At 29.8% G+C, this 15,100-nt stretch overlaps 1 protein-coding gene across 1 annotated transcript in view; it reads right to left on the bottom strand.

The window, feature by feature from the left end:
• The window catches only part of LOC147078136 (serine protease inhibitor dipetalogastin), a 191,270-nt gene extending 177,471 nt beyond the window's left edge, over positions 1 to 13,799 (bottom strand). Inside the window, exon 1 of the mRNA XM_085961248.1 lies at positions 13,295 to 13,799. The gene's annotated coding sequence lies outside the window, so the exon portion shown is untranslated. The remainder of the gene's footprint in view (positions 1 to 13,294) is intronic.
• Between the last annotated feature and the right edge of the window lie 1,301 nt (positions 13,800 to 15,100).

The following is a 15,100-nucleotide window of genomic DNA, read 5'->3' as shown; positions in this document are numbered from 1 at the left end:
TAAGAAGATTATATTTTTTTCACCGGAAAAAAGTGCGCCAATGCCTACATTACGATATTTGAATAAAAATAATCGAATCCGTTTGTCAAATAAAGGATTAGAAGGTCTTAAGCGACGAAGACGTCATTCTGCTGTACGTTAAATGAAATATGGCGAATCGTATACGGTATGTAAGAAAATATCGGATATAAACGTCACGTACCTGTAAAATCATTGAAAATTTCTGAAATGTGGTCAATTCAAACGGTAGATGAATCGGTAGCGCACATTTCGAAGTGAAGATGTAAAAATAACAATAAAATGTCGCTTAAATGAGCCATTAGTGCGTTTTCCAAAATCTCTTAGGATAATAATATATAGGAGATATTAAATGTTAAAATAATTACAAGATAAAAAGATCTTTTTATATACCACGTTTTTAAATTTTCTGTTGAATCATATAAACTTGACAATTCGATGTATTAATAAAAACTTTTTATTGTACTTGATAGAAATACTGAATAAATATTATAGAATACAGAAATGTCATTTTGACATTTCATATTGATTTCCATAATAACGCACGTATATATTAATAATTTAGTTGCTAGGACCCCCTTAGCAACCAATAATTGTGAGTAGTAAATATTACTTTTAACGATTAACTGAAAATTAATTCAATTCTGCTTAAAGATGGCCAAAAGTATTCAAAAAATGCATTGACGTCGTGTTCTGATAGATAAATATATCGGGAAGTTAGTTAAAAAATTTGTACTGCACAAGAAAAAATCTGTACCGGACAAACAAGAATACAAGCTAAGAAAAACGTGGTAATAAGTTTACTTTCTCGTTCACAACAGTGGCGTAGTCCTCATATATTTTTTTATTTATATATTTTAATATTTTATTTTTGTATACCAGTTATCAACCGAATTAAAACAGTCGAAACAGATGACTATTAAACAGGATAACATCTACATTAATAAGATCATTTATGATTTTTTTTGCAGTGCATTTATTTATCTCAACTTTCCGATGAACATTGTTATATAAATAAATAGTTTAAGACCGTGGATTGGATTTACAGTATGAATATTCTATAAGAGGTGCCAGTTAAATTTTAAATATATATTATCTACTTTTTTCCCATGAATACATGTATTAATGAATGTAACAAAACTTCTGCCTATTTGTTCAAAATAAACTATAAGACAAGCAACAAATTTACACTTTTAATTCCATTTCATAAAAACTTGTTACTGGAAAATTGGCTCTAGGACGATTTGGCACCGGACAACTGGACGCCACGGAATTCGAAAATAAATAGACGTTAGGTACTTAAAAAATAAAAATAAATATTCAATATTATTATTTATATTTAAATGATTATATTACGATTTAATAGTTGGTGAGAATGTAAATATGCAGACGTAAACAATGATTTAATCGAGCACATGTTTAAGTTCCAACGAAAAAAGAGTTTTTTCTTTTGTATAAAGCCTTAGGCATGGTAATTCTCAATCCGCAATAAAGAATACATTATTTTAAGAGTAAAATGAATTCAAACTACTGAGTAGTAGATAGAAACTGATTAAAATACCTCGTCTACGTTCTGTATACGTGTCTACGACAGTGCGGCGTCCAATTGTCCGGAGGCCAGTCGTCCCATTCCCGGAAAATTTGGGATATTGCATTATTATTCCAGATTTTATCGAAATCTAAGTGTACATACAAGTGAAAAAAGATTCATTATTTGAGTAAGATGGTATGCTAAACCAGGAACCCAGAAGTAAAGCGTCGTATCTGATTATATTGATTTATAGTCTTTTTCCCCAGGTCTGAACAAAGGTATTCTACTGATTGCCATGTCCATAGTAAATACAAATATTAAAATTAAATTTTATTTGTAATTAACTATTTCTTTTATTCAACGAATAATTCACAATATTTAAGAATGTACCATTCTGATTATTGTACATACATAATTTTATAATATTTATTATTAAATTAATAGTTATTTTCATATTTTTTTTACCAATTTTTTTTATGATGTAACTTACTTGAACTTGCTAATAATTAATAATTAACTATTTCTTTTATTCAACGAATAATTGCTTGAACGCTGATGAGTAAGTATTAAAAAAGGCCAATAGTTAAAATTTGTCGCAATTAGTATGTCACTGCGTAGCATAGACGTAAATGCGACGGACGGGGCGTAAACCCAGGAGATGCATGGTTCGATTCCCTGCCGGGGTGGCTTACTTTTTTCAAAAAGATTTTTTCTATTGGTTATAATATATTTTCTCAGAAAGTGTTTTTCAAAATTATGTATGTTAAATTTTATCTATTTACATGGTGCAAACATTATTAATTATAAATTCAATACGTTCACAACATGGAATGAAAAATAACGAAAATAAGTACAAAACTACATTGTTTGTTTTTGTGATTTTTAAAAATGTTTTACGTAAAAAATCGTGAGAAGTAAGTACAAATAAGTACTAAGTGTACCGTGTCTCTAGAATAATTTATTAACCTCCACATAAACTCATCTCACTCGAGTGGAATATTTCAATATCTAGTCATGTTAAAATTCAAATGTATTTATTTGACATTATGACAAATAACAAAATTAAAGGCGTTCACGGCATGACATAAAAAATAAGCGATAACAATATTTAAATAAATAAAAAAACAGACAATAACATGAGAAGTAAAAATAATTTAACAAGCACACCGGGTGAACTTGGTTGACTATCTTAAAAAAACTTACATATACCTAAACTCACCCTCACTTAAGTGAAATATATCAATATCCAAAGCGATTTGATTGAACAGTTATTACCCTCCTAATTGACATTACCAATGGCAGGTTAGTTCTACACTTTAGGAGAAAAAACAACAACTGGTGCTCCCGATTCATAAGAAATATGAGAATAATTTTTAGTAACACTTAGATCAATATTACCACAGATGGCAGAAGTCTCTTTTTCACCATGTACCTACCCATAAGTCGGAAAGTTGAACTCTTTAAAAATGCGCGAATGACTGTATTTTTTAGCGAGAAGGTATATTAATAATGTTATATTAAACATATTAGTATCTGGAAATACGACACTTTTCCTCTGAGTCCAGAAATATATTATTTGCAGAAAATGGCTATATGCCTTAAGATATCAATTGTATTTGAGTAGTATAATATTCTACTCTGACTATCTGACTATAGTCTTCTCAATAATTTTCACTTCAAAAGAGATCATAAATTTGAATTATGAAATGCATTAAATTTTCCATATTATTTTATTCCCGCTTTATGCTTCTTGGATTTAATAATAGAAAATGAATCACTTTATGACATAGCTGTTATATTATACAAAGTAAAATAAGTTACCTTAATATACTTGACGATGATAAATAATAGTATTAGACTATTATCATTGTAAAATATCGAATTTTTTTCTTAAAAATGGCAATTGCACGAAAATAAATTGGAAGATATTGAATAAATTACCTTATTAATTGTCTTGATTTATCAATGTGTCCATTTGTAATGCATGGGAGAAATTATGTAAATGTGGAGTAGAGAACGAGACACGTATAAAATATATTAAGGGGGGACCGTTTAAAAAAAATCGGTTAGGTATATGTTCAAACACGCGCGTTAACATCATTTTACTCCCTAAATCAATAATTATAGTTTGTCAATTTATGGCTACGGCCGTATGTTGTAGCTTAACCACTGGGGAATGCCAAAAGAAATGGCGTATTTCAAAAAAACACTACCTTATTCTTAGGTCAATAATTATTATAAAGCAATCATTATATATAGGATGTTTATCACACTTGAATGGTCAAAGACATAGCTTATAATTAATATATTTAGAATTATCTTCAAATGTGTAAATCTTGCCCATTTTTTGAATAATAAAATGCCTAATTCTTGTCAAATTTGGGATCACAGAGATTATCAATATAACTTTTTATCGTAAATATTTCACTATAATAATGTCGATATAAATTATACTGATGGTTTTATAAATGCGTTTAAAAATTAATAAATGTAAAAAATCTTAACACCACTGCACATTTATGTACTGAAATATGACTATATTCTAAAACATTAGAGCGAGAGGTTTAAAAGAATACTATTTTAAATAATAAAAATACTTTTTGCAGTCATTAAATGTTTAAAATAAATATATGGGATAATAAGGCTTCAAAATTATATAAATAGATTATCTACAACGTTTAAGGTATGTCCATGATCATTCTTTGAAAAATAGAAAAAAAACTCCATTTTGACCCACACTGAGCGCGTCCGCCCTTAAAATGCGTAAAACGGAGAAAACCAAATATACGGTTGTATTAAAAAAGCTGGACAGACCTTGTGATACTGTCAGGGTTCACTACGGTGCTTTTGAGAGGATCAACCATTTTGTGTAGATACTTGAGATTCTTCATTGTCTGTGATAGTAGACTAGAAATTAAAATTAAAGCAAGACACTAACAAGATCAGTTATCGTGTGTGGATCGAAAACCTGGTGCATGACAAAAAACATGAAAATAGTGCTCATTTGAGCGGATTTCTTCGGACCCATCAATAACACATAGTAAGTGCGACGGAGATACATTAACAAGATGAACGCTTTATACGAGACTACACATATCGTACACTAAAGATGACTGGGCCATGTACACATACTGGACGAGTCATGCATGGCAAAAAAACTGATATTTAGGTAGCCGAAAGGCACACAAAAACCTTGTTAACCTCATACGGGATGGAGACAGAGTATCAAGTTAGATTTAAATATCTTGAACACCCTAAACTGGAGGAAAGGACTTTGACGGGACGGCTTTGGACAAATATGTATGGAGGTAGATGCTGGAATATGCCGAGACACAGGTTTAATCGTCAGAAAGAAAAAATATAGAAGGCAGATTTTAATATAAATTAATTTCATATAGAAAGACATAATGTTGACTATAAACCCATCTCGTACATACAGATATGGGTCTTTCTGTATCTATGCAGCGGAAACGTCCACTTTAAAATCAGTGGTTCAAAAATAATGCTCATGAAATATGGTGTCAGATTAGTTTTCGATAAGCTTTATGTAACAAACTCTTAAATTCTTTGGCCATGGGATTTAGAGAGAGGATGACTTAAAGATGAATAACACCGTCATATAGAACAAATTAAACGAAGAATACGATGGGGTTTTCATTAGTTTCAGCAATCTGTTCAGTTTACCCCAGGAATAGCTGGTGAAGAATATTAACTGCTCATAAGGACAATATTAAATAGTAATTAATAAAAAAAGAATTCTATATCGTTCATATAAAGATCTTATAAAGCAGACCAAATTCGTTAAATTAAACTCACAATCGATAGCCACGTCATTGGCTTTAAACATCGACAGTGCAGTTCCTCGCATATTCCGCAGCCATCGGTCATCATCGGAGTATCCCCACTTCTTCATATTGTTTTTAGTCCAAGCTACTCCGGTTCAGTAGGGTACTGTTAAATTTCCCGGAAAAGATAAATGTTAATCGATCTATATAATTGCACATTCCGAGCCCTGAATCCATCGATTCAAGATAAATTCAATACAAAGCGTACCTAATAATTGGGCACTCTACCTTTATTACTTGGTTAGTTTAACTACTGTGGTATTAAAACTTTATGACTGCACATTGGATTCGCTATACAATAATCTATCATTTTTCAGACAAAATGTTTGAGCAGATTAACTGTATTCTTAATCAATGTTAGGTCATAAAATATATCGATTTACGTTATTTCAGAAGACAGATTTAATGATAGCTTAAATCAAATAATTATTCGTTACCTAGAAACACACAGAGTACATTTGCCATATCTGTATTTTCGATGGTATAAATATAGTTTCTCTCGATATATTTTTTTTACTGTTATTTCTTAATGGAAAAACATGATATTATTTAAAAATAACTAGGTAAAGTTTAATTATGTTAGTGAATAATGAAGTATTTTGTTATTTAACATACATAATTCGAAAATACCTCAGATATATACACAGAACAAATTAATAAATATAATTCCGATAGGCTATATCCCAATACAGTACATTTAACTACAAATCAGCATCAGAATCTCTCCAAATTTTAGTTATAACGTACCTACTTGCATTCTTTTATTGAACATACATAATTTTAAAACTTATACTAAAATTGTCAGTACTTTTTTTTTAATATGATACCGTAATTAGGACATAAATTCGCTCAATTCATTGGCGCGAATCCAGTGGATATGAGTTCATATCCCATCGGACGTATTTTACAACGTTTTTCTTAGCTCGTACCTATTCTTATTTTTCCGGTAGTTCTTTGTCCGGTACAAATCTTGCAATCGATTTTTAACCAACTTCCCGACTAGCTAGACATTTGAAACTTTTATGATATATCAGAACACGATGCCAATGCATTTTTTAATATTTTCAGCCAACTTTCAGTAGAATTGAATTCATTTTCAGTTAATTCTGTTTTGTATGAAAAGTTATTTCAACACCATTATCGGTTGTTAGCCTAAGGTAATAGCAACTAAATTATTAATATATACGTGCGTTACTATGGAAATCAATATGACATATCAAGTACAATTTTTTTGGTCGTTTAAGCTAGTCAAGTCAAGTTTATATGGTTCAACAGAATTTGAAAACGTTATATTATATAAAAAGTTCTTATTATCTTGTAATTATTTTCTAGTAGGTGTATATATATATATATTATATATGAGGTGTTTTCAATTTATGAATGTTGAATAAAATAATGTTACATTCTCAAATCTTGTGAATTGTTTATTGAATATGGTTTATGAATATTGGTTTAGTTTTTTGTTTGTTAAAATTTATTAAAATTAAAATTAATATTAAACATATTTTATTTTCACTATACAAATAGTTTTTTCCACGCCATATTTTCTTTTATATGGAACAGTATCGGGTGACTAGTATTTACCTTATTAATTTAGTTGAATTCTTATGTTTAATTCAAAGTAGATATTTATTATAGATGAAAATGTAGTAATTATACTTTGTTGATTTGTTATATTAAAAAAAAAAGTAGCGTGTAAGAATATTTGTTTATCTAATATAACTTTTTAAAGACTGATATTATTGATATTATCTCATTAGTTAACTCCATTACATTCCCAATACGCTATCAGTGTTTTCCCAGTATTGACGATTTTACACATCTTGTATATAGTAATATTATTGATTATTATTTGATGATCTATTATTAGTTTCTTTTATTGTGATAACTGTCAATAGTAATGGTGGAAATGCATTGTATTTTTGATTAATTTAATAAAACACAATTTTTTTTAGTACTTATTCCAGATGTGGCAGAGGCGGACTAAACCGGCCCAGATTTATTAAATAATAAAAATGGAATAAGCAGTAAAAAAAATTGCGTTTTATGAAATTAATTAATAGTCTATTATTAGGGTTTTGACAATGTAGACGCCTATTGATTGTATTATTAGTGATAGGGTTTTTTTTACAAACACTTAAACTATTCATAATTAGTTTTTAGCTACTTTATTGTAATAATTTATATTGTAATAAGTTAGAATTAATTGGATTCGTTGTCAGTGTGTATTTACCTTTTTTTCGCTGTAGGATTGGTTTGTCGAATAGACCAAATGTCAAATGTTCAGGAGACGAAAAATAAATTGCATTATCATATATTTAAATACATGGAAGTATTTAAATTATTGTTTTTACAGCATATGAATGATGTATTCATTACAATGTAATTTAAAGAAAATGATGGTTCTGGTCCATTTAGATACAAAAAATCATTATGCATTAAAAGATCGATTTCGACAAAAACGGATATTCAACAAACCAATCTATAGCGACGTTTAGGTGAGTGCACATATTGCCTGAAGATGCTGAAAGGGGAAACCCGGGTTGCAAAAAATTACTCAAATGGAATAATACAAAACTTAAATCCATCAAGTACCTCGGTCGATAGTATTAATATAATTATACTGTTATTTAAAAAGAAAGAAGGAAGATGATTCATAATCGAACTTGAGAATAAAGTAAGTTCTTAACTATATTTTTTTAAATCTTGGGTGCGTACCGTAAATCGTTAAAAGTGCTGCTTTTTAGACTGCATTGTATGTATAATTAGAATTTTCCATCAGAGGTTTTTTATCGGGAGTAGTATAATCGATTTTATTTATTTGCAAATGGTCACATTTTATTGAGTGCATTTTTTCTTCAATGCGTCCACTGAAGTATTCCGTGTAAAAACTCTTGACACTTTCTCGCCATTGTACGATATAACATCCAATGCTATTCTTAATATTAAGTGGAGTTATTATCATTTAAATTGTATTGTAATATTGACTGCTTGTAATCACATCCTTCCTCGGTCTGTCTTGGCCTCATAAATCTAAAAACGACTTTTTACAGGAGACAATAATATTAACCGTTGATTTTTTAATTCGAAATTTAAAAAAAGGAAACACATTTTTATTGTGCGGTATTGTCGGTCAGATTTTGAAATGTTAAAATATGTCAATATTGCAATAATTTCATACAGACTTTGATAAATTTACTGATATTACTATCATATTCAACAAACTTATTTCTTTTTTAAAGTTTGGCGACTAAATCGTAGTAAGTCTACCAATCCTGGATCGATCGTATCAGACAACCAATGCCTTGGATATTTATATGTTTACTTAAGAAAACAAAACATTGTGAACATAAAAATCAAAATTCAAAACATGAGATTTACATCAAAACAAAAACATCACCCTCACAAGAGAGAAGGAGAAAAAATTAAAATAAAACATAAACAATTTTATAGAGTAAAATAAAGTTTCAAAAACAAAATACATAGCACATCACTGAAAATGTCTGTCTTTTGGGGAGCGCATTGATTAGTCTTGCACCCCTCGCTAATGGTCCCTGATAGGCTTAACACGAGTAAACAGTTCTCACCCAGAATAGGTTGTCTGCGACCACGTATGTAATTAATAGGTGCATATAATTAATGTATTTTTTTATATTGCCAGGATTGGAAACCATCTCTCGTGATTGATAGCTGGCGAAAAAATCTCAAGGGCAGAAGTGATTTAAAAGATTTAAGGGAGCGAAAAGTGATCATGCCTTGTAGAAAGAGTCAGAAAGTAATCGTTTGACGAATTTTTGAAATGATATTGAACCACTAGCAAAGAAAATCTTATTTTTATTAACTGTCTATAATCAGACCGCAGCATTAAATTGCGAGTTTTGATGGTAGTGCTAGGTATTGCTTAGCTTCGAATGCAATACGGTAATCTGTTCTCAGTGAGTGAAAATTTTTGAAAGCATATTTCGTTCATATTATTTATTCCGATTATAATAAGATCATATGGATCTCCGCATAATGGAGGCTTATATTAACTGATTTTTTTACGATAAATGGATGTTAGCCACTTGTTCAACCTGTTGATCCTCCATCCATACTCCTACTCCAAACACAAACTGAAAAAAAGTGTATTTGCCAGATCCCGGATTCAAATCTGGCACCCACGATATTATAAGCCAACGCGTAAGTCAGTCAGCCATTGTGGGCATCAGTTATTATTAATTAACGGATTTTATATAAAAGTTTTTTTATAAATATAAAGTCTAAGCAATAACTAGTATTACGATCGAAATTCACAGTTTCGTACCGCGGCCTAATTTAGTAGGGTCTTGTTCCTACTCCACTGCTCTCCTTTTCTTTCCTTATAGTATTATACTAAGGTCTTCATGATATCTCGTCGCAGAATAGATGTGATGTTTCATGATGCTGTGTATCGTGCGATTAACTGATTTGATGGCACCATTAAGGTTGATTTGTTTTTTTATTTATTATATCATGTTTGTGGATGTGTTAAATTTATAATTGTTTTTATCATTTTACTCCAATATCTACATAAGCATATACTGTATTTTCTATTTTCTTGTAGTATTTTGTAATGAAGTCATTTTTATAATTTTATATTAATTATATATTATGGCGCATTGGCCAATCGCTGTAATGCTGTAATGCTCTTTTCTAAATAAATACACAAATAAATAATACTTTCCAAAGCGAAAAATATAGCCAAACTGCCTTTCTAGATAATTAAATTATTTAAAAAATAAAAAAAAGTATCGAGTATTGAGATCAAATCATAATCGCATTTCATTCTGCAGTACTCATTATTAATATCTATAAAGGAATTTTCATGGCGTCTTTTGAAGGTCGAAAGTAGTTTAATGAAATCAAGTTCAAACTAATAATAATACGTGAGGAATGTTAATCAGATTTCGAAATGTCTCTCAACTGAATACGGCGGTTGCACTCTCCGGCCGTAATCTTAAAATCAATCACAGAAACTGTCACGAGATTTTAAAATTTAATATTCCAACGATACGGGTTCACAGACAATCTTATTACTCTACTGCATTTTTACATAGTTAACCACTTAACTATCAAAAACTAGACATATAATATCTAGGTTAAGACTACTAGACTTTTCGATAACCATCATGGATATTTCCCGGTATATTATAATTATATCTAATCATTCCAAATTCAAAACGCATTATTCTAATATCCATTAATTTTATACAAGAAAAAAAAACAAACGAACATCCTATATTAACGATTTCCAAACTGGAAGACGCGAAAAGTTTGACACAAATGTACCCACAGGTTTGCAGTTTGCAAGTGCACAAGTAAAAAACAGTCCTATAAAAGGTTGTTTGCAAACCTGTCTGAAGATATAATTTTATTATACCTCACTTCTATATAGGTACTATTGTGAAGTGCGCTAGCTAACTCATGAAAAAATTATATAATATAGTCAAATCATATTGAAGAGACAAATTTGTTTAGGAACGATAACTTTATTGCTAAAATTGTCTCTTTGGTTAAAATTGGGTGAATAAATCAATGCAGGCCCATTTAGTAGAAAAAGAGCACTTTGTGCTAATAAATAAGCACATCAATCGCATGAAAAACAAATAAATGTAAAAATGGATATATAGTAAAACCTTGTTTATTTTCTTAATTAAGTTTTTTTTTAATTTTTTGTATTAGTACATTTGTAGACGTATAAATAAATGTGTCTGTATTATTTAATGGAATAAAGGGAGTGGGGGTCGCTAATCTTGGATTTTTTTAAATGGAGGCGTAGTAACACAAAGTTTGGAAACCACTGGACCTTTTCATATATTGTCACTTGCATACAAAATACTTGTATATGACAATTTATTTTTTAATGTCAAAATGTGTCATTTTTTTAAATACGTTATTGATTTCTATACATTTTAAAATATATCGGACCAACATGAATGGGCTGAGATTTTTTTAATGCATTTAGATTTTTTTAATGACTTAAAATTGTATTCAGTTTTTTTTTGGCTATCTAAGAATTACTATTTAACAAAATTTCGTATGAAGTGGGCAAGCTAAACGTTATTAACGAATTTATAAATATATTTTTTTAATATATACCTAAGCATATATTATTATTATTCTAGTTACCACAAAACCAATTTAATTTTTCACTAGCATATAGCAAATCTCACACCACACTACATTATTTGCTGCTCCAATAGGGAGTTGTTTCGGGCATCTAGTATAGTCTTAGTTTTCCAGATTAACATATACTGAACAATATACATAATTTGAAATTCTTTAAAAACGTATAATTACCCTCTAAGGTTGTTGTTAATATGTCTGCGGATAATAAACTCATCTGAGGTAGCTAGAAAAATGTGAGTAAATTTTCACATGATTTTGCGTAGATAAATGAACTCGTCAAATTATTATGCTGTAAAAAAACAGTATTTTTTCATTCAAAGAATAATTCACAAGATTTAAGAAAATAACATTCTTTATTGAATATACGTACTTAATTTGAAAACACCTCAGATACAATACAATTTTGAATTTTAAAAAAATATTAGCAAGTGCAAGAACCTACTTTAAAACTAAAATTTATAGATATCCCGACGTCGACTAATAATCGAGATAAGTACCTGCATATTATAGGTAACTGATTCAAACCACAAAATCGTATTACCAAAATTTACCCAATTTCATGGAAAAGATGGTAAAAATCATTACCAACTTCCGAAAATGGATACGAGACCAAAAGAAAAAAAATCTGTTAAAAGTGTGTTATATATTATATTACTTAAAATTCAATTTAATAGTGCAAAGCTCGGACCATAATATTTAAACGTTTAAACAAGGTTATTTACCGTTTTCGACCCTAACCGGAGCATATTATTTGCATTCGCAAACTGGATTTTATCATAATAAACATGTACCTAATTGATATTAATTATTATTTTATTAGTCATTTTATGAACAAAAACACGTTGAAAAATAACGTGTATGTTTTGATAAACGCGGAGATCAAACCCGGACATACAGCTTGAGACACAAGCTCTCTGCCACTATGCTATCACTAAATTTAAAATAACATTATAGTACTTACAAAATCTAGATATTATTATATACCTACCTATTTTTTCTATATAAATAGGTAACTTTATATGGTTTTATTTTATTTTTGTGTATAATTTTTAATCTTAAGTGGAAAAATTACCAATAAATATGGATTATTTTATTATCGATAGATAATAAAAATGTAATAATTTTAGAGAAAAATTTATTTTATATTTTTTCAATATATCAATATGTTTAATTCAGTGCAATGATTCAATGGTTTGGGCGAATGGCTAAAGTCGTAGCCTCATAAAACAGTATAACAATATTATCTCTATTATGTTGGTGCTTGTAAGGTAAGAAAAAAACTTTTAAATACTCTAAGTAAAAAAATTGTCTTTGTATTGTGTATTTGTAGATAATGATATTATCAAACGACTTTTTGGCAAACGTTATATTATAATGAGCTTTAAAGTTTTAGTATTTTACAAGCTAACACAGCGCAATGGTACTTCATTTAAAACTTTTATTAAATTAATATGTAGGTACCAACTTTTTGCCCCTTGGAAATTTATAATATTATTTAATGGTTCACTCAAAACGGTTTGTATTCATAATTTATTTTTAGTATATGAAAATCTTTGCAATTTCTAAAATATTGTGAAATATGTAATGAATATCTCAAAAAATAAATCTTTAATTTTCTTCAAATACAATTACTTTTGATAGAGAAAGCTTTATTCTGTCTTCCATTTATGCGCATTTATACTATTTCAATATCAGTGTTTTAACATTTAAAATTAATTGTTTATCGCTTTTTATAAAAATAATAAAAACTTACTTGATAATCTTCTGTGAATTCTTAGGCTGGATTCAAACCACAGGCTGCTCTTCGTAACAATAAAAAAACAAAACTAAAAAAATAGTTCAATCCAAAAAAATCGTTATACACACGTGTATCAGGAAATAATAAACTGACCGGGTATATATTTTTTAATTTTCCTCATAGACTATTTCCCAGAAACACAGCAGAAAAGTATCAGGGTAGCATAAAACGAGAAGGTAAAATAATATGCAATGAATGTCAATTCGTTTATATCATTTGTTTCCGATTTATTTTCACAGGTTGACCAGTTAGCTGCGTTCAGGTCATTTACACCGTGCCCGCTGAGGTACGTCGTTTATCCAGCACAGCTTCTGGCGCCCTGATACAAACGAGACCGAGAAGATAGATTCTTTTAATTTTCGTGTTATACGATATATTAGTTTATTTATTTTTGTTGTTTTTTCGTGACCGGTTTGGAGGAGAGATTGGTTGCTAACCGAACGGCTAATCAGCCCGTACTGACGCTTCGCGGGTGATGCACTTATATTTATACCATCGCGAGGAGCTGCAGCTATTGGCGGTTTGGGATGGTGGCACGGTGGAAATCTCTGAAGATTCGTATCGACGCTATATCCAAAAACTAGGGCGCGACCAGCGGCGTGCAGGCCTCCAGATCCAACAACCACTATCTTTCTGTGTCCCTTGTAAGGGGCCGGGAGCATCTATATAATTTTGCATCATATAAGAATAGAAATGTATTCAAAAAAATTCATTCAAAGCTCACCACGTATATACAAGACTAAAAAAAATATAAATATTTCTGAAAAGATTGATATTAAAAAGCCTATACTTGTTCCATTACATAGTAGATAATAAGGATTTTACATAATTTTATTGTATTGATGTATTTTATAAGCGATGGTCAACTGTATTCGTTGACAGTGTACATTTGCCATTACTGAGTGCGTATAGTGCCTGAAGATGCTGATAATCGAAACCCGGGTCTTTAAGGGATTTTTAAAGCTTCTCAATTTTTGTCCGTCTTACTACTTAACAAAATTTCGACTGTGTTTAGAAAAAATGGCGTAACCTTCGATTTTTCGAAAAGTGCTTTTATTTAATATTAACAATGTATACAACCAAATACACGTTCTGTAAAAAGGAATTAAGCCACAAATGCCGATTTATTATCTAAATTCAGGTTTTAATTGAGCTTTATTAAGTTTTAATTTAAGGGAAAAAGCATTTACCCGCAATTTTAATGATTTTCTGTAATAACTTCTTTAATTATTAGTAGATCAAAAAGATATTACACCAAATTATCAATCATCATGCACCCAATGTCTGTGCGTATTTTTTATATTAATATTGAACCAAAATCATTCAAAAAACGTTTTTTGCCGCTCCTGTAAAATTTTATCTGTGTGGGTTACGCTCTTTTTCCTAAACACGGTCGATTTGCATTCAAAAATCAAGACGAGAACTATTTTTAGCAACTTTCCTTCAAAAAATAATCTTTTTCACCTTTCTCTTAATCACCTTTTTTTCAAAAAAAAAAATATTGGTACAAATTCCGTGTCGGTTTTGGTGCCATCGGGTCTCTTTAAAATTCTACAATTCTATCACGTACCAGTAGAATTTCCGCGAGTACCATAGGTTCACCACCGCTGACCTATGCTCGCACAGAGGGTATATAAACAGATTTTATTTTACGAAGAATGGTTTCTAGACATACGCTCGACAAATTAAATCTTTGCTTTGTTTCGAAACACGAGATTGAAAAACAATATATTGTGAACCCCGAGCTATGGAGTCTTGTCA

This window comes from Rhyacophila brunnea, unplaced genomic scaffold (genome assembly GCF_057557595.1).
Source record: "Rhyacophila brunnea isolate RB1 unplaced genomic scaffold, BYU_Rbru_1.0 scaffold_12, whole genome shotgun sequence".
Classification (NCBI taxonomy): Eukaryota; Metazoa; Arthropoda; class Insecta; order Trichoptera; family Rhyacophilidae; genus Rhyacophila; species Rhyacophila brunnea.
This window is presented reverse-complemented; position numbering and strand designations above follow the sequence as displayed.